Source organism: Manacus candei, unplaced genomic scaffold (genome assembly GCF_025592945.1).
Source record: "Manacus candei isolate 608988 ecotype Guabito, Panama unplaced genomic scaffold, ASM2559294v1 h1tg000016l, whole genome shotgun sequence".
Lineage (NCBI taxonomy): Eukaryota > Metazoa > Chordata > Aves > Passeriformes > Pipridae > Manacus > Manacus candei.
Window position 1 is genome coordinate 3531854 of NW_026138064.1, and position 15743 is coordinate 3547596.

The window sequence follows — 15743 nt, forward strand, 5'->3', positions numbered from 1 at the left end:
TAGCCTTTGTAGAAATACTAAAACACCCATCAAGACCCAACTACCCAGACTTATTTTCACAAAGAAGTTGCTAGATCTACCTATAAAACAAGGTATTACTTTAATCTGAAGGTGGCAAAATTATGCCTTATCATATATATTTTTATATTTTGAAGAAGTGTTAAGACAGTCCCTCTTACCAAAGTAATGTTTCATTACAATGCCGTTTTTAATGCTTAAAAACAATACAGATTTGGGTCCTAATTCTTCCACCTGACCTATGCAGATGAGTCTCTCGGGAAGGTCTCCCACACAGACCTGTTCAGCCAGAGATGCTGAGCAGTGTTTCCATCTGCGGTGGATATGGAACACAGCTCACCGTAAGACATGCCCAAGCTTCAGCTTGCTATTTTATGTTATGAATTCCACTGAAAACATCACCTCATTCAAGTGCACTGGAGCTCCACAAGCTTCCAAACGCAAACGTGTTCCTTACCGGGAACTGCTTGCGCCACACTCAGTACAGGGTCGGAGCCTGCGGATCCTGGATCCCAGGATCCCTCACTCCGGCTCCCCGCTGCCTTGGGTCGCTCCCGCCCCGCACAGAGGGGTCTGCACAGCCCTCCCATCATTTCGCCGACCGCAGCCGGAGGGGCACGACCGCTCCTCCGGGAGCGACGGCACAGGGAACCAGCTAGTCCCGCCCGAGGGCAGAGAGACACGGCACGGCGAGGTTTGTTCCCTGCCCGCCGGGCTTGCACCGCTCGGACCTCCCAGGCGGACCCCGAGACCCTTTCCCTGGGGACCCCGAGACTTTTCTCTGCCCATCCCGACGCCTCTCCCTGCCCATCCCGACGCCTCTCCCTGCCCATCCCGACGCCTCTCCTTGCCCATCCCGACGCCTCTCCCTGCCCATCCCGACCCCTCTCCCTGCCCATCCCGACCCCTCTCTCTGCCCATCCCGACGCCTCTCCCTGCCCATCCCGACGCCTCTCCCTGCCCATCCCGACCCCTCTCTCCGCTGTCCCCGCACCCCTCAGTGCGCGGTGCGGGCACAGCGCCCCCCAGCGGCCCTGCCGAGCCCTGCGCGCGGCCGACGTGAGCGGCGCCGCGTTCCCCGCGCGGGCGGGGCGGGGCGGGGCGCGGGCGCGGGGCGGTCCTGGGGCGGGGCAGGAAGGGGGGTCGCGGACACGGCGCCCGCGGTCCGTGCCCGTGTCGGTGCCGTCGCCGCGGGGGCAGGTCGGCTGGGACTCGGCGGCGTGGCGCGGCTTCCTCCCGTGAGTTCCACCTGCGCCGCGTTCACGCGGGGGCTGCGGGAGGAGAAGGAGGGGGTACTTTGAGTTGCAGCGATCCGCCCGGGCCCCTCGGCGGTGCCGCTCCCGGTGTCGCCCCGGCCCGGGCACACGTGCGGCTCCGCCCGCGCCGCCCGAGGCGCGGCTGCTCCCGCGGGAGCCCCTGAGAGGATTCCTGGGCACCGCCGGCGCCGCGGTCGTGCGGCTGCCGGGACCGGCGCTGCCCCGGCGAGCTGCGAGGCTGCGGCGGCTGCGGCGGCGCTGCGGGCGGGGGAGCCCCGGCCCGGCCCGGCCTGGCCTCGGGTGCGGCGGAGCGCGGCACCCGAGGGCACCCCCTCTCCTCCCGCCGGGCTTTGTGTCCCGAGCGAGGGACGGACGTTCCCGAGGCGCCGGAGCTCGGCGCGCTCCGCTCCCTCCCGCCCAAGTTTCCCGCGGTGCCTTCCCGGGGCGGGTGCCCGCTCGGGGGTCCGGCTGGAAGGGCATCCCGGCGGTGGGGAGGTGGCTGAAGGCGGGGCACGCAGAGCCCCTCCGGACTTTGGCGCTGTCCCGCTTGCACTGTCATTCCTTCACCTCCGGGTGTCCGGCCATGGGAAGCGGTCAAGTGTTGACATTCTGTTAGTTTCGACTTCAGCTGCTCCGAGTTGCGGTGGTGTGGTTCCCAACAGTCCCTGGGAGTGGCTTTTTTTGTTTGTCTGTTTAGTTTTCAAGCCTTCGCTCCTCATTCTTTTCCTTAAAAACTCCTTTATTAGATCTGATGCATTAGTTTCAAAATATATACGTTTTGTGTATCTTTCTCTTATAAATTTGATTTGCACACCTTTTCGACCGTACCAGATAAGTATCTGCTTTCCTGAGCGCGGCTGTGCTGTGGGAATTGGTGCGTGAAGGGGTGCGTCCCGAAGCCCCTTTGGAGCGGTGAAGCCACGGTTGGTTCTGGGATTGACTCGGGGAACACAAACACGGGGGTGCGGCACTGACACGTTGGTGGCTTTTACCATAGACTGTTTTCAGGCTGCCTGCTGTAGGCTTGCAGATGAGTGTTCTTACAGTTCGGAGTAGAAAAAAAAAAAGAGGAATTAATCAGAATTTTTAAGCTACTTATTAAAGGAAGAGTGTTTGGTGTGGAAATGGAAGTCTTCTTACAAGATGACAGGCATTTTTAATATCTCAAGTCTCTTGATGATATATCACTTGATATGAATAAGGCCTTTTGTTTCCTTTTTTGATTTGGGGTACTCCTCCTCTGTCTTTACAGGTGTTCCCACATTAAAAACATAAGTAATGTAATCTAACTTCCAGAAAATCACAGTTCCATCTCAAAATTTTAACTGAACCTAATTTTTTAGATTACTTACGTGTTAGACTCCTGTTTATATTTCTGGTTTTTTGCTGCAGATCTGAAATCCCTAGTGTGTCTTGTACTGTAGATCTGAAATCAGGAGCTAGTTTTTAGGAATAACTTTACTGGAAGACTAATGTATGTTTGTCGACTAGTGCATGCAGAAAAAATGGAAAGGGGGTTCAATTTAATCCTTATGTACTTAGCTAGTTTGTGTGATACAGTGATCCCACTGCTACAGATGAAAATGGCAGATGTAGGAGGTAAGAGCCAGCAAGTAGCCAAAAGCAGATGCAGAACACACAGCCCTTCCCTTGACAAATGGAGGCAGAGGCCTGCACAGGTGTGTGTGCAGGCAAGCTCCAGGTAATCTCAGAGATCTGATCCAAAATCCAAACCCACCATTTTATTGCTTTATCTGCTTCCTTGTCAAATGAGAGAACTTCAGGGCTGCTGAGTGTCAAATAAACCAAGATACGATTGAATCTGTTGTTGTGGAAGTTATTTCCCTGCATGTGGCTGATGCAGAGAATGTTCAGTTAGAGAGGATGTTTCTTCTTGATTCCTTACATGGGAATACAAGGGAACTGTGGTGTAAAATGCATGCGTATTGAAAACAAATTTATTCTTAGCATATTGCTTCCATTTTACATGTCATGGCTCAAAGGGAACGAAGAGGTTGGGATTTGTTCTGAAGTTCTCATTTTACAGATTGACAAAAGTATCCATGTTACATAGTCCAAAACAATAGTGTGTACAACGAAATGAAGATTATTTAAAGGAATTTTATAACTTACCAAGTTTCCTTTAGCGCTTAATTAGGTCTGCTATTGCTTGTCATATTCGAGATGAATAAATCTGCTGGGATGCTCATATTATCCAAACTCACAACTATTAGTACAAACAAAGATTTGAAAAGTATCACAAACGAAGCCAAACAAGTTAGGTTATACTTTAAAACAATTTATAACGGTTAGGATTAAATACTTCACAGAGTAGGTTATACCATGTCTGCCATATTCTGTGTGGTACTGGTCAGGTATACCATATTAGTTATCTTGTGTTTTGAGAACAATATCTGGTGCTAGCTGATGTGAGCAAACTGTTGCCAGAATGGTTTACCAATCTGGTCTAGAATGACAGTCTGTATAGTTAAAGTATTGTGAATAATTTTTAAAAAGATCTCTACTTAAGGCATTGCAGCTCAGTCTAATGTTAAAGTGGCAGAAAGAAACATTGGATGTTCTCTAACTAGTGACCCCAGTTCTGTTTTCATCATGCTACATGATCGATCTTTGGATCCATCAAATAAATAGAGTATGTTTTTTCAAGACACAACTAAGTATTTTCTGACTTTATAAAACTAGTTTGGAAGGAGGTGGAACCATTGAGACATACAATATTTGTAGGTTAGTGCGTGGTAGCTTGCTTTCATCTCTGCTTGATACTGCTCTTTTTTGTCCTTTTTTCCTCTCCCTTTTTCTCCTTCTCCCCCTTCTCTCTTTTTAATCTCTCTCCTCCCATTCTTTTTTCTCTTTTTCCCTTTCTACTTTTCTCTTTTCTTCCCCCTCTTTTTCACCTCTCCTCCCCACTTTTTCCCCTTCCTCCCTCTTTGTCTCCCCCTCTCCTTTTTTTTTCCTCCTTTGTAAGGCAGTCAGAACATATAAAACTGAAATGCGTAGGTTTGCTGAAAGACAGGGAGGATTTACAACATACTCCTTAATGAATAACCCCTTTCATTTCTCTCTGATAAGTGAAGGACTCTTTTTAATGTCCTGTCAATCTTACCTGTACTCAAATTCAGTTTCTTCCAATTGGCCAAGACAAGGAGGACAGGGTATTATTTATATACTGCTCAAGGGTGTTGAATCAACTAAACCCAATTTGAAATAATGATTCAACATGTTCCTGCAGAAAGATGAAAAAGCTTTTCTTGAAAAATATTTTGATGCAATATATCCTAATTTCTATAGGTTACTTTGTAATTTGTGTCTAAAAATATTTCAATGAGATTTTGTAAATTTGCTATTAGAAGTATGTGGGAATGAAAGTGTGGAGGGCTTTGTATGTTAAGATTATGTTAAAATTCTGGAAGCATAAAATAAAATCAAGTAACATTTTGAGGTATAATTTGGGACCATGTGAGCAAAGAACAAATACTGACAAAAGCAGTGTAGTATGAATGGGAAGCAAAGTTCACGGTTAGTGCTGTTTTTTGAAACTTACTGTTTTTCAGGTATACATCTAAAATATTTGGGTTTATTGTTGTTGAGAGACATAAGTTGCATAGAGACTCTTTCTTTGTGAGAATGTGAATGGAATTTAACAGTAGCCTCTAAAAGGATACATGTAGATTGTGTGTGAAGAGATGCCAAAAGAAAGCAAGCATTTCTGATTTATTTAGTAGGCTGAGGTCAGGCAGCGTGTTTCTAAGGAAGACACCAGTCATTAGTTGAAGAACTCTGTTGTAACAGCACTTCAAGCCCTGTGAGCACTTAACCATGCTTTTTACATCAAGGGATTTTCTTGCTTTTCCTCTGCCCTTCAACATATTGTTGTTATTGAAAATACTCAGTGAAACCAAGCGTTTTATGCATTTTGCTGAAACTGAAAGGCAATAAATGATAACCTAGGCTGTTCCTGCTGCAGTGGTGAAGTTTTTAAGTTCTGTGCAACAGATGTCACTTGGCAAATGCTCTGGTTTAAGATACCAAGGTTCTGCAACAGCCAAACGGGATGTGTAACCAGATGAAATGAAGGAGTTTAAAAATGCAGCTGCTCTCAATGAGTCATTGAATAGATGGAAACATGACTTCTGTTTTGAACAAAATAATTTTCATTAACTTTTATTTGTAATCTCTAGATTTCTTTCATCCTTTCATACTCATGCTTTTGCATCCTGCGTATGAGGACCAGAACAGATGGATCTCATCAGTCTGATTACTTGCAGTGACAAGGGGAGAAAGGGTTGCTGGCTATCCAGTTCTCACCATGTCTTTTGGGTTATTCTTGACTGGTAATGATGTTTCATGATCTTTGCTGCATTTATCTTCCATTTTGACAAAGAATGCTGAAGGCGATGTTGAATCATATCGTGTTTGCTGATTGATGTGTGTGGTACAGTCTCATACTCCACCACTGCCTGGCAGTTCCATTCTGTTACCAATATTCTTTCTTGGATTTTGTGACTCCAGGTGATCTCCTTAGTACTGTTCTAGTGTTTTAATCCGTGCTGTTGTACATCCATGGTCCTCGTGTACTGATACAATATTTACTGTATAAATCTCTGCAGAAGAAGGGTATCTCAAAAATTTGTCTGTTGTAAAATCATCTATCTCTCTGTCATAGTCCCCAGTGTGTAGGGTTAATCAAGGCTTACATTAGTTAACAAAAAAAGAAGTTTGCTTCTTACACTAGCATTGGATGTTGCAAGTGGCCTACTTGTTTTCAGAATCTCCTGTCTTCATACTTGTACAAAAAAGAGATTATTAGTCTTCCATACTTGGGAACAAAAAGAGATGATGAGGAAATGTTTACACAGAACTTAAGGTCTGGGAAACCTTTCTTTTTGTTTTGTTTTTTTTTATTATTGTTTTTTTAGGAACAGGGCTAGATTAACCCTAGAGGACCACTATAAAACTACAGAAGATTTGTTTTGCTTTTGTCCCTTCCACTCACATGTACATATTTTTTTATTATCTGTACATTTGCTTTCTGTTTGCAGGCCTGTAAGTAATGTCTTTCAATCCATATGATAAAGTCATTACTCATCTTAAAAATTATGATCCACAACATAAACCTTCTGACTTGTTTCAAAAATGGCAGTCTAATTTCCAACCTAAATTATTCACAGCCTTCACAGACTCATTTTTTCTTGTTTAGTATCAGTCAGTAGCTTAATTCATGGTTCTTTTCCTGTATATACTTCTATTGATTTGAAGAGAACAGTCATGTTTAATTTTAGACTTGTGTTGTTGGGCTGAACAGTCCAGGTTATCTTTCTTTCATTACATACTGGGAAAATTAGGAGCATGTTGGGTTCACCTTGGAGAAGAGAAGGCTGAGTGCGACTCCCTTGCAGACTACAGCTTCCTCAAGGAAGGCAGAGGAGGGGATGGTGGTGATCTCCTCTCTCTGGGAACCAGTGATAGGACATGAGGAAGGGGAATGAAGCTGCATCAGGGGAAGTTTGGATATGCAAATACTAAGGCTATATTTATGAAACACAGTTAATGAAATTATCACTTAACTCTTTTTTCAATGCTATTTGTAGTAGTCTTTGTTTAACCATTCATACTGAGGTTTGGGTTTTTTTTTCACATCTTCTAATCCAGTTTCCTCATGTTTAATAATCTCCCATGTTATAGTATGGATGAAAAAATACTGAATTCTCCCCACCCCTGACCAGCTTTATTGCATTCTCTTCTGTCTGTTTCATCAAGGAAAGATGGTATAATTTGCCAAGATAATGTAAGTAAATTCGTATTTCATTTATTCTACCACTCTGTTTTTCATTTCTCTGTATTTCTCGTTATTCTTTGCTTCAAAATCTATTCCATTTCCCTTTGTCTTTGATTCAGTTTTATTAAACCACTTCCAGTGAAACAAATTAATTAATGCACTGGAACATAGATGTTAAGTAGCAGTAGGGCCAGGGTACATTTCTAAACTACAGGATGATGGTCAGCCTTGTACACTTAGAAGGCTGATGCTTCCCACAGTAAGTTTCTGAGGTCTACAGCCTGTAACATTGACAAGTTATTAAATATTGGTGGTGAAGGCTTCTATATCAAGGTTGAGATGTTGCTTTGCTGTGAAGAGAATAAGAGGACTGCAAGTTGAGATTAGAAAAGAGCGTAAGGAGAAGTAGATGAACTGGTGTGGAGAGGAGTGGAGTTGAAGGTAGTCTGCTGAAGCAAGCAAGTGTGCAGAGAAATATGGTGTCTGTGGATGCTGTTGGGACCATGACCTGGCAGGGATGTGCAACCAGGAGAGGGAGAAATTCTGTGAACTCTTGGGGATGGGCTCACAAGGAGGAAAACTGGAATAGGAAAAGGGCTTATATGAACCATTGACTAAAAAAACTGAAATGAAAGACTGTAACACTGAAGATCAGGCTAATGTGAAATGAGGTAAAAGAGAGAAGGAGACAGGAAAGACAAGAGTGAAATACATCAAACAACTAACCTGTGTTGCAGTAAATTTCTTACTTGTGGTGTCTTTAATGGATGTTTAAAGGATTACATTAAAAATTATTGAGAATAGTTGCATGCTTTGTTCTATGAGGTTCATTGACATGCATTCATAATCCAGCATAGTTGTGCTTACCTTCTTCATCCTCATCTTTTCAGGAAGCCATAGCTTTTTCTTTTACAAGCAGATACAGAATCATTTATGATTCTTCCCTGTACCCCTTCCCACTTGAGTTAACTCTGTGTGAAGCTGCACCTTTACACCTGTTCATGTACTGAAGGTGGTTATAGTCTGTGTTTTATCAATAACAACAACAGTGCTTATTGCTTGGGGACTCTTCTGGAGTGGCAGTGATTATTTTGCTTTACAAGTCAGCTTAACAGAGTTCTCCCTGAACCTCATTCTACCTTAAAGCAGGAGTGAAGAAAAGAAACTTGAAAACTGATCAAGTCAGCCTTGCCTGCTTAGAGCAGTCCATTAAAGAGGAGGTGAAAAAAAAGCTTTTGTTCATTTTAAATCTTTGCTATATTGCAGACTTCTATGCTATATTCTTTAGTTTTCCATGGATTATTTGTATTCAGAGTGGTTAAATTCAGTTGATTTTAATTCCTTTTGCAAGCATGTTTTACCCTGACCTCAAATTAAGGAGCCAGATTTTATGGTACTAAGAATCCCAATCTCATTATGGAAGAGATTAAGGATTTATGGTGGATTTTAAAGCATCCTTTTTATCCTGACTTAAAATACTTTTTGCTTTCTGCTTGTTTACTGAAGTTTTTATTGAAGCAGTGTTAATGTATTTTGATCACAATTTTGAGTACATTAGTTTAGAGTAGTCCTTTCAGAAGAACTTTCTGTGGTACCTAATTTGAGAGAACCTAGCTATTCTTATAAAAGCTATTCCTATATAACAAAGCTTTTGTTACATATGACACTTATGGGATTTTAATTACTGCAAATTTATTTTCCATCTAGTTGTCTCCCAGCCCGTACCAGTGCATGGGATTGCCCCTTCCAGATGCAGAACTTAGTGCTTCCCTTGGCTGAACTGTTGAGGTCCCTCTGGATGGCAGAATGACCCTCTGGTGTATTGGACACTCCTACTTTGGTGTCATCTGCAGACTTGCTGAGAATGGACTCTGCCCTGCCATCCAGGTCATTGATGAAGGTGTTGATCAGGACTGGAGCCAGTATGGACTCCTGGGATACACCTTTAGTGTCTGGCCTCCAGTTGAAGTTGTGGCACTGATCAGTACAGCCCTTTGAGCCTGGAAGGTCAGCCAGTCCACCTAACTGTTTTTCTAGACTGTATTTCATCAGTTTATCTGTGAGAATGTTATGAGTGACTGTGTAAAATGCACATGTTGGGTGATTAAGTCTATTTAGTTAAAATAATCATTCTCAAAACTGGTGTGTTAAATGGCTCTTGTGGAGATTCATAGGGAAGGAGAAAGCTTAGTTTATCTGTGGGTTCAGAGTCTACCTGCTGCAATGTGGTAAAGGTCCAACTCTAGAAATGGCTTGAGGCTCTTTTTGCTGACAGCTTTGCAGACCTGAAAATGTCTTTCTTTATGATGTGATCTCAAAAGCTAAAGTGGGCTTAAGTTATTATTTAATAACACGAAGTAAGATGTAGTGATTTATGTGAAATTACCTTATAATTCCCATGAGAAATTGCCCTTATAATTTACTCAGACAGGACAATTATCCTTCATATCTTCCCTAGGTCACAAGTTTCACAGCTTGGTAGTGGCAGTGAGTTATTGTGGTCTTTCTTTTGTGGAATGGAATGGATTTTCATAACTGTCATGCCAAAGATGTTTTAACATTGCAGTTTGCATGAAAGAGAGTTACTCTTACTGATGAGAGCAATCTGTATTTCTCTGTAAGATGTCAGTAGCACATAGCAAGGGCAAGATAAAGCAATCCCTGCAAGGGTCATTAAAGCATGGGGATCTTCTCCCACGCACCTGTTTTCAAGACTCCCTTTCCTGTCATCCTTGGATGTTGACCAGCACTAAATGTGGCCTTTTAGTTCTCACCTGAGTGTCCATTGTGCCCAGAAGTGCACGGGGCAAGTGTGACTTGGAGCATCTCTGTCACCTGCAGGTCACTGTGGGTTAGTGTTCCTGGGAGAGTGCCCTCATCTACTTTCTGCTGAATGGATGGAAAGCATAACTTTTTACAAAATATATGTTGCCGAACATATTAAGGAGTGTTGGCTGTGTCCTGAAATCAAGAATGTAGTTTCCAGCACCTGGACTGGTATCTTGGCAGGGATCACTGTAAACAGGATTGTCCTTCCAGTACCAGAGTACACACCTCTCTTCAGTTTCAGTCAGGAACCTGATGCATGTTGCTGTATGGTGGTAGCCTAACAATAGTTTGTAAGTGCTGTAACCTTGGACTCACACCCTGCTATTCAGATTTACTATGCTCATGCCAGCGCCGTTGGCCAATTCCACCAAGGGGCAAGTGGGTAGAAGAATTCACAATTGTTTTTTGGTAAGGCATTAGTATGCTCTACTAAACTGGCTCCACAAGGTTGATGGGGATATATGATAAACTCATGTTGCCTGGTTTTCACCAGCCCACAACTGGACCATTTCTCCTGGAAATGACAACCATTATTTGATTTAACACAAGTGTGAATACCTAACCATTGGCTTAAAAAGTGAAGGCCTTTCTTAGTGACCTTCTGGTTGGAAGTGGAAGTAGGCAATACAGTCAGGTAGTTGTACATGTATCTGCCATCTCCAATATTTATTGCAAACCCTGGCCCTCTGGAAGAGGTCCAGTGTAATGTCTGTCAAGTGTGACCTGTGGCCACTCAGTGCTCTATTTTTCCCCAGGGCTGTTGCAGATGTCTTGCTTTCTATTCTTAAAAGACATATTGAATGGTCTCTCTGGAGCAAGGAATGTCTGTTATTTTGTCCCCATTTGTAGGTAGCAACTATCAATGACTTGACTCCTTATGAGCCCACTCAGCTGACACATCCTTGTTGAGGGTTATTGCAGAAATACATACCTTAGTTAGCTGATCAGCAACAGCATTCTATTCCTGCACTGGTGCACCATGATGTGCTGTGTAGGCATCTATATGTCTCAGCCACAGAAAGCAATGGTTTTGCACACTGAATCCTACCATTAAAGAGGTCTGCCGTGTATTATCCAATCATATGCTTGTCATTTACTAGCCCATACTGTGAGATCTTTATGTACTGCCCAAGACTCAGCAAAAAGACTTCAGAATCTGGTGGTTCTTCCAGCACCGTAGCTGCAGCCATTAATTGGACATATTGCCTGCTACCCCCTTCCCTTGACAGGTTAGGAAGGTTTACTGAGCCATTTCAAAGGATGTTGCTTTCCATTGCAGTTTTTCTTCCAGGTATCTTGATGTCCTATCAGTGAAGTATCCATTCTTCTCTTGGTTTAATTGCTCATGTGGTGGGACCTGCTGTGCCCAAGGTGGAGGCCCACTGTCATTACCCAGGACAATTTGTGCTGTTTTCTCCTCTAAGGCACTTACATTGGTTAGGCTGGGAGATAAAAGTGTAGAGATATACTATTTCCACTTGACAGTGCTCATCTGTTGCACCTTCTGGTTTACTGACTGGAATCATTTCACAGTACGTGCTGTCAGTCTGGTAGCTGTGCTGTCAGTTTACCTTGGCCTCCTGGGTGATTCTTTCTGTTTCAGTGAGGACTGAATAAGCAGCGCAAAGCTGTTGTAGTTTTGCGATGGTGGAAGCAAACTGAAACCAAAAACTCAGTAGTATGTGCCACTGTATTGTCTAGCTGAGCTGGAGTTCATTTCCCCACAGTAGCCCTCACAGTGCTGTGTTTTGCATTAATAGTTAGAAGGGTGTCGAAAACACACCAGTGTTTTGGCTATGGCTGAGCACAGCATCAGCACTGTAATATTCCTTCCTCAATTGAGGCCGGCTGACCCAAACTGACCAAAGGCATATTCCATACTGCATGACGTCAACTCAGATATAAAAGCTAAGGCAAGGATCAGGAAGGCAGACATTCATTGTCTAATGGCCGCCTGCTGAGGAATTATTATGTGTGCCGAAGCCCTGTGTCTCAGGAGTGGCCGGACATTGCTGCTCGTGGGAAGTAGAGAATAAACCTTGTTGTCTTTCACTTTTCTTTTGCATGTGCAAGCTTTCACCTGGCTTCTGCTTTAATAAAGTGCCTTATCCCAACCCACGAGTTGTTTTTCTACCTTACTCTCTCCCCTGTCTGGCTGGGAAGGGAGATGATAGAACGGCTGGTTGGGTATCCCGTGTCCAGCCAAGGTCAACCTACCACAGCCACCCATCTTCATGCTGCCAGAGACTCCAATAAGCCACTTGGTCGTCAGATACCAGGGTTTCAAGCTCAAAATTCTTGTTGGCTTATTCAAAGGTAATTCTATTCTTCTGGAAAGAACTGACCTTTTTTATTATTATATTATATAATGATCATATCTGGGCCAAAGATGGTATAAATTGCCTGTGAAACCCTCAAAGACCAATAATTTTCTGTGTTTCTACTTTGCAGTTCTACCTTATAAAGTATGGTTTGTTCAGCTGATTTGGGCATCATTCTGTGAAGTCCCTGCCAGATTATCCTTTCACATTTTACTTCTGTGGCAGTTCTCTGAATTTTCTTGGGGTTAGTTTCCCAGCCATGATTTTGCATTGCCCTAGTGACATTACTTAGTGCTTTTTCTACTTCTTGTTCAATGGGACCAGTGGTGCGGATAACATCATCCACATAGCTGAGTGATTTACAGTGTGGGGAAGTATTGAAGTCTTCCAAACACTGGGCTTCCAGCCCATGGCAAACTATGGGTCTATTTGTGGATACCTCTGGGGCAGTACTGTGAGAGTGGATTGCTGAATCCAGTGTGGCTGTGTGGATTGCTGCTGTGGTTCGTTAGCAGCTGGAATGCCAGAGAAAGCCTTCGTTGGATCCCATGCAGGATGATACCTCTTCGAATACAGCTTGCTGGGTCAAAATGATAACAATGGGCACTGCATCTCTGTGTAAGGCAATCAGTAACCAGCCGTCATTCTCTGGGAGCTGTCAGGCATTTTCACTGTCCAGATGGGGCTGCTGAATGACTTTCTGAATGACTCCAGCCTCTGATAGTTGTAGTGATCTGGATGATCCCTGTGTGGCTTCTGGGCAACCTGTACCTTTTGAAGACAACCCATTTTGAGGGAGTCTCCAAATTAGCAGGAATTGTAACCAATTTTCCTACAGTGATAATATGAACCCTAGAAGAATATTTGACTCCTGTTATCTTGAAAGCTTTTTCTAAAAACATTTAGTAAAACTAAAAACATTTCTTTTTGTGTAGCTGTTTTCTGTTGCAGAGTATGTATCTATGGAGTGTACACAATATATCTGCATCTGACAAGCAGGAGGGATATCTCTTTCATAATACCCACTGGTATGTAGCACAGATTGGTGTGGGGCACACTGGCAGATTGTCTTGCAGCAGTGGCCTGTGCTGAAAAGTTTGACAGTGGCTTTTTAACTCTCACGGGATATCGAGTGCACATTGCTTCTTTTTAACTGCTTTCATCTGATGTGATCCGTTTCATCTTCAGAAGAAATTAAATTGAACAAAGTAAAAAGCTACCAAATCTTCTTTTTTGCTTGTGACAAAGAATAAATATTTTCATACCTGCCTTTAGACATGCTTTACTGTTTTTATGTGGTCTTCAAAATTCATTTCTGATTTGGAGGTTGATCTTTTAACAGTATTCTGTGTTGTGTGATACTTGGCCTTTTATTCCTAAGGATGTGTGAGGGTGATAATGTATTATCTATCTGTTATCTATATTACCAGATGTCTGTTATCTATATTACCAGAATTATCTGTTAGCTATATTACCAGATTGATTTGTATGCTTTTGTTGCTGTCATGATACATATGAATGGAAATTATGGGCGTGTGTAGTGAATTGTTGATCAATTCAGTCCTTTGCTTGCCTTAGCTAGCTTTTGAATCTAATCAGACTGGAAATAAAATTGCATACTTTAGGATTTTTTTCCATTTTATATTTTTGATAGTCTTCAAAGCTAGCAATGTGTTAGAGAATTTGGAATGTTTTTTTGGCTGCTTACAAAAGTCATATCAACTTGTTGGATTATACTTCTACTGTTATGATAACTTTATGAGTCTTGTGTGTGCATTGTATTAATTACTTGTTTTGATATTATTGTGTTTCTTTGCCATCCTTTTTCCTGCTGGAAAAGGTATTTCATGGTTAGCTAATGTAGCAAGAAGTTGTCTGTTCAGGTGATTACTTGTGACTATTTTTTGCAGTAGCTACTGGATCAGAAGTTAATTGTAAGCATGAAACAATCTGTTTTAGAAATTTTGCTTTGAACTGACATAGCTTCTCTTAAATGTGTGTGCTTAGTCTCAGACTACTGCTTGATCATAGGGGAGGATCTTTGATCTGTGGAGATGTTTGCTTTGTTGGTCTTCCCAAGGCTATACTCTGGCTTTTACTGAGATTTGTCCTTATCCTGTTCTTGCTGCTTGCGAGTAAATACTTAGCTTCTAGCAGCAGTTCTATCACTTTTTATATAATAAAGTAGTAAAAAACTTGCTAATATTCTCAGTGGATTTGTTATATGAATGTTTTATTCCATTTTGCAATCTTGAGCTTCAGGAAAATGACTAAAACATTAACTTTTTTTGTTACTTCTCTTTAAGAGTCTCAGTATAAATACATATTTCTATGTAACTAATCTTTGGCTTTACTGGTTATAGCCTCATACTTTAAAAAAAGGTTTCATTGTGCTGCTGTCAATATAAAACTTGTGAGCTGTACAATACTTGGAGATGAGCCCATTACTGTAGATTTAGAGTGCTCTGTAGTTGGGAGGTCTGGTAGCAAGTTATGAGCAGGTATTTCATCAGGATTGTGTGAACTTTAAGTTAATGTGATTTAAATGAGTATCAGGGCTTTAAATGAAGCATGTCCCAAGAGAACTGTGTCACTCAGTCTCTAGGTTCTGTTTAAAAAGTATCTTAGTACAATAGTTAAACCTTCATACTCTACACAAATACTTAGTTTTTTGTTTGATACTTTTTACTTATTTCAGAGTAGTTTCTATCACTAGCTGGTTTTGTTGTTGTCACATGTCCTATCCCCTTCACACTCCTTTTTCAAATGCTCTTACCCTAGATCCAGAACTGTGACTAGGTAGGAAATGGATCTAAAAGGCCTAAAATATCTTGTCTCTTTAGGGAAGTCAATTTTCATTGCAAGTACTTCCTTTATTGCCATCTCTGATACTTGAATTACATGAAGTGAAACTTGGAAAAAATACATTACCAGTGTACGACCAGCAATACTGGTGTTAGAGCTCTTAGATAAAGTGAAATAAAACTTGAGCATAGTGTAGCAATATTAATAAAGTGCTCGCAAGTCAATACTGTTGCTCAGGCATCTTAGAAAATGTACACTGGGGCTTTTACGTCTGCCACATCACACCTCCAGAGAGAGTTGTTTTTGCATGCACCTTTCTGTAGGTGAGGTTCTCAGCGTTCTGTAGTATCTCCTCTTAGAGTCTAACAATGCGAACTGAACAACTGGCCTTGGCCAAGCACATACCCTTGATTTTCCTGGTTTCAGGAGACCCAACACTTAGAGCTTCGTAACCTAACAACTTTGCTTTTTCCAGGATCCCATAAGACAGTGAGGAGTAAAGGAATTGAGGTAGTATCAAGAGGGTTTTAAAATGAATTCACACTGGAAAATAAGCTTTAACAACAACAAAAAGACTAAAAAAAGAAGCTTCAGAAACTGCAAACTAAGTATTTTTCTTACGCATACAGAAGCAATGTCAAGGTGTTGAAGACAGTTTGTATAAAATATTGCACATATGGGACTTTCCTAATATGAAGCTGAAGTGTTTGCTGAAAA

The 15743-nt window shown here is 42.3% G+C and overlaps 1 protein-coding gene across 2 annotated transcripts in view; it reads left to right on the plus strand.

The window, feature by feature from the left end:
• Nucleotides 1-677: 677 nt before the first annotated feature.
• Nucleotides 678-15743, plus strand: part of PAM (peptidylglycine alpha-amidating monooxygenase) — a 125148-nt gene continuing 110082 nt past the window's right edge. Inside the window, exon 1 of one of the 2 annotated variants that reach the window (XM_051782586.1) lies at nt 678-712. The gene's annotated coding sequence lies outside the window, so the exon portion shown is untranslated. Of the gene's footprint in view, nt 713-1147; nt 1257-15743 lie in introns of those variants that run through there. The other variant, XM_051782585.1, reaches the window with a different exon arrangement.